At 38.7% G+C, this 4,858-nt stretch overlaps 1 pseudogene; it reads left to right on the top strand.

Annotated features, from left to right (window-relative positions):
* The window catches only part of LOC112525333, a 3,762-nt pseudogene extending 2,736 nt beyond the window's left edge, over positions 1-1,026 (top strand).
* The last annotated feature ends 3,832 nt before the right edge of the window (positions 1,027-4,858 follow it).

The raw sequence follows: 4,858 nt of genomic DNA, 5'->3' as shown, positions 1-4,858 counted from the left end.
GTAAATTTTAACATATATATTTTAATTAAATAAATTAATACATAATATATAATAAGGGTTAAATATAAAATTTTACAAAATAAATGATATAAATAAAAATGAAAATGTAAGTTGGAGGGTAAAAATTGTAAATTTACAAAATCAGATTTTTTAAAATGAGTGGGTCTCAAACCAACAAACCTATTTTTACCAATAAAACTAAAACTAACCTATTTCTACAAACCTTTTTCAAAACCAACCTATTTTTGCACCAACCTATTTTTGCAAAAAACTCGCAATGAATACCCTTTGATGTCTAGGAAGTTCGTTCAGCGCCATGGTCGTCACTTGATCGGAACAATGAGCACTTGGTTCTTGTTGGACATAGCATTTTACAGTCAAAATCTAACACAAAAGGACATTTTTCCGGTGATGGGTTTGACCAAAAAAGCCAGACAAGTAAACGCTCTGGAAGAAATGTTCGAGATATCACGTGCCATGTTCGTGATCGCAATGTTTGGTACGTTTCCGGGCTACTGGTTCACGGTGGCGTTCATCGAGAAACTTGGCCGGTTCAACATCCAGCTAATGGGGTTTTTCAAGATGTCGGTTTTCATGTTCATAATTGGAATCAAGTACGAAGACCTGGCGACTCGAGATAATCGATGGCTGTTCTCTGCTCTCTACGGATTGACCTTCTTCTTCGCAAATTTCAGACCTAACAGCACGACCTTCGTTTTACCGGCGGAGTTGTTTCCTACCAGGGTTAGGTCCACCTGCCATGCAATGAGTGCTGCCGCCGGGAAAGCCGGAGCGATGGTTGGTGCCTTTGGAATCCAGACATACACTTTGCACGGTGAAAAGAGTAAGATCAAAAAAGAGATGATCATATTGGCGGTGACGAATATGTTGGGGTTTTTCTGTACGTTTTTGGTGACGGAGACGAAAGGGCGGTCATTGGAGGAGATTTCCGGCGAAGATGGAAGCAAAGACAAGGCGGAGGCGCAGATGAGCAACAGAGGGAGTCGTCAATCCCAAGAGAGTTGAGGGCATAATTAGATATAGACGCCTGACTGCCAAGAAATACGGTAAATCTTAATCATGACAGTAAAATGGCTTGTAAAATAAGAAATTAATAAATAAAATAAAACAGGACAAAAGAAATCAAATTCTTATGGTTTTTTGGGTCAAATTTCACACCAAAACATGATTACCAAATTATATGTTTCATTTTGCTGTAAATTATATATTTAGATACCCCAAATATGCCATTATTCAATTGTTTTTTGCATCTTAAATAATAATAATAATGAGTTACTTATATGTGATTAATTATTCGTGCCCAATGTTTCAATAATATATTCCTCACGTATAATCTTATTTGATTGATACATGAAGGAAAGTAATAACAATAAATTAGATACTTATTCGTTATATGTTATTGATAATTTATGTGTTAATCCCTTTGCTCTGCTTTTTCTCAACTGTTCCATTTGCTCTCTCACACGTACACACATAAAAGCAAGCATGTTTGGTACATGGGACGGAACATGACAGAACGGGACAAAACTCACTATCTCATGTTTGGCGCAGCATGGAACAGAACAAGAACTCATTGTCCCATGTTTGGCGCGACATAATACAGGAACTAGAACTGGGACAAGGTGGGACAACATGAGACAAAAGAGACTTTTCTTGTTCCACCAAAATAGGTGGAACAAGATGGGACAAGAATGAGAGAAAAACTAAAATATTATTAATCTACCATGGTTTGATATACAACATTAATATGATATTTGTTTTAATGGTCATCACTGCTAGTTTCGGCCGCCGCCACCACCACCGACGGTCACCGGCGGCCACCTCCACCTCCTCTTTCACTACAACAACATCCTTCATCGCCTCCACAACCGCCGTCCACCAAGTCCATCACCACCTCTACCATAGTCGACCACCACCGTCCATTGCCACCACCACTACCGCCATTCGCCACCTCCAACTCCTCCTCTACTATAACAACCTCATTCACCACCGTCTATTGCCACCTTTAGAACCACCATCGGCCACCAACCACCACCACTACCATCGTTGGCCACCTCCGAATCCTCCTATACTACAACAACCTTCTCATAGACCTCCACACCCACCGTCAACCACCGACGACCACTATCCATTGCCACCTCTACGGTCACTATCAGCTACTGACCACCACCGTCCATTGCCACCAGCACTCGCACCGTTTGCCACCTCAAACTCCTCCTCTACTACAACAACCTCCTTCACAACCACCATCGGCCACCACCATTCATTGCCAGCTCACCTCCACCATAACCACCACCACTATCTTCACTACATCAACCATAACTACCTCCTCCACTGTTATCAACTACCACCACCACCATAATCTACCTTTTTCATGTCCTCTATAACCACTGTCGTCCATTAACCACCACTGCCTCTACTTCCATAATCACCATTGGCCACCAACTACCACCGTCCGTTGCCAATACTACTGTCGGCTACCACCACCTCCGCCATAACCAAAACCACCTCCACCACTACTACCATCAATTATATCAAAAAATTTATTCAATTTGGTACCATTATATATGTATGTATTCAATTATATGAAAATTCTATACAAATATTTATAAATTAAATTATTTAATTATTTACTTTATTTTTGTTGATTATAACTATTATATAATTTTTAAAATTATCAAATAACTTTTGAAGGTAGTTTGTCTAGTTATGTCCTGTTCAATCGTAGTCGTAGCAAACACCAGACATACTCTTGTTCTGTTCAGTCCAGTCCCGTCTAGTACTACCCTCTTGTCATGTCCAGTCATGTCATGTCTGATCCTATCCAATTATGTTTGCGTACCAAATGCCACCTCAATGGAGTCCAATTTCTTCTTCTTGTTGTTTTCCTCTTTTAATTCCTTATGATAAGGATAAAATCTCTATCATGATTCATGCTTTAATCAAGGATAACAATTCTTGATTTTGATCATTTGTATTATTATTGTAATATCTCATTTGTTTAGAATTATTCTTGTGAATATTTTTTAATTAATTAGTTTTAATTAGATTGATTTGTTTCCCTCTAAATGAATTGTAAATGTATGTATAAATAGCCTTCATTGTGTTAATAAAATTAAGATGTCTTTATTCTCTTATATGGTATCAGAGCCCCGATCAATTTTTTTTCTCTTTCTTTTCAACCAATTCCTCATTATGGCAAGCAATGGCAACACCATTCTTAATTCCTATGAACCTTCAAAATCTTTGTTCTAACTAACTTCTCCAACGTCATCAAACTTTCTCTTACCAACTATATATCTTGGAAATCTCAAATCCAGGTCATTGTCTTTGGCCATGACCTAGTCAATTTCATCGATGGCTCCTATCATTGCCACCCGAAACCATCACAAAAGACATTAAAACTGAATCCAACTCGACCTATCAAACTTGGCAACGCCAAGACAAACTCATCTTCGGAGCCTTCTTAGTACCCTCTCCCCTACCATCGTGCCTTTGGTCGCTCATGCCACCACAACTCATGACGGGATTACCCTCGTACTATCTACGCCAACCCCTCCTGTGGGCACCTTCTCCAAATTAAAGATCGTTTGGACACCCTCTCTAAAACCAACCAACCCATAACCAAATACATGCAATCTATCAAAGCATGCACTGATGAACAATCTATCATGGGTAAACCTATGGACAATAAAGACATAATAGCCAAAGTCCTCAAAGGTCTTGGCTATGATTCTCACAAACCCATCATTGATGTCGTTCATGCTCGTGACTCTCTTATAACCTTTGAAGCCCTTCATGAGAAGCTTATCTCTTTGGTCCTGTCAACATACAATCCATAACTGAAAATAAATATACACTTGTCATTGTTGATGAGTACTCCAGGTACACTTAGGTCTTCTTTCTCAGATCCAAAAGTGAAGCACCTGAATAAATTATCTCGTTCATCAAAAGGATAGAAATACTTAACAATATTAAAGTATGATCTATCAGAAGTGGCCATGGAACTGAATTCAAAAAACAGTACTATGGATAACTTCTTTAAGAACAAGGGAATCTCTCACAACTTCTCTTTTATGACAACTCCACAACAAAATGGGGTCGCTAAAAGGATAAATCAAACAATCATTGAGGCTGCTCGATCAATGCTCAACGAATCTCATCTTCATACTCATTTCTGGGCGGAAGCTGTCAATACATCTTGTTGCACTCAAAACCGATCGCTGATCGTTAAGAGATTCAAGAAGACAACTTACAAACTCTTCTATAGCAGAAATCCTTCTCTCACCTTTCTTCATATATTTGGTTACATGTGTTTCATTCTCAACAACCATGATCAACTTGGAAAAGTTCGATCTCAAAGCTGATGAATGAATCTTTCTTGGATATTCTTCAGTATCCAAAGCCTTCAGAGTATTCAATAAACATCGACAGATCATAGAAAAAACTATTCATGTCACCTTTGATGAATCTCAATCAGCTAATTCTAAACCCATCCTTAATGATGATGAAGAATTAGAAAATTGGATGTTCTCTCATGTTGGACAACCTGAAGCTTCCTTCAGCAATCAACCCAACGTTGATACTCTAGAAGCTGATGATGATCCACTTATCATTCCAGTTGCAACTAATAACCAAAGTGAATCTTCTTCAAAGATTGTTGCAGTGCCCATTAGTTGCATTCCTCCCTCTACTTCAAACATTGACCAATCAGTGAATGAAATGCCTTCGGCATCTGAACCTCTATCAGTCGCTAAATCTCTCATTGAGGGGTTGTTTGGTTACCTCTAAATAGTTCCATTAAGAGGCAACTCTGAATCGTTAAGAGGTGAATCTT

Source organism: Cynara cardunculus, assembly GCF_001531365.2.
Source record: "Cynara cardunculus var. scolymus isolate 2C chromosome LG 13, CcrdV1, whole genome shotgun sequence".
In the NCBI taxonomy this organism is placed as follows: Eukaryota; Viridiplantae; Streptophyta; class Magnoliopsida; order Asterales; family Asteraceae; genus Cynara; species Cynara cardunculus.
The sequence above is the reverse complement of the archived record's forward strand: the minus strand, read 5'-3'. Positions and strand labels throughout refer to the sequence as shown.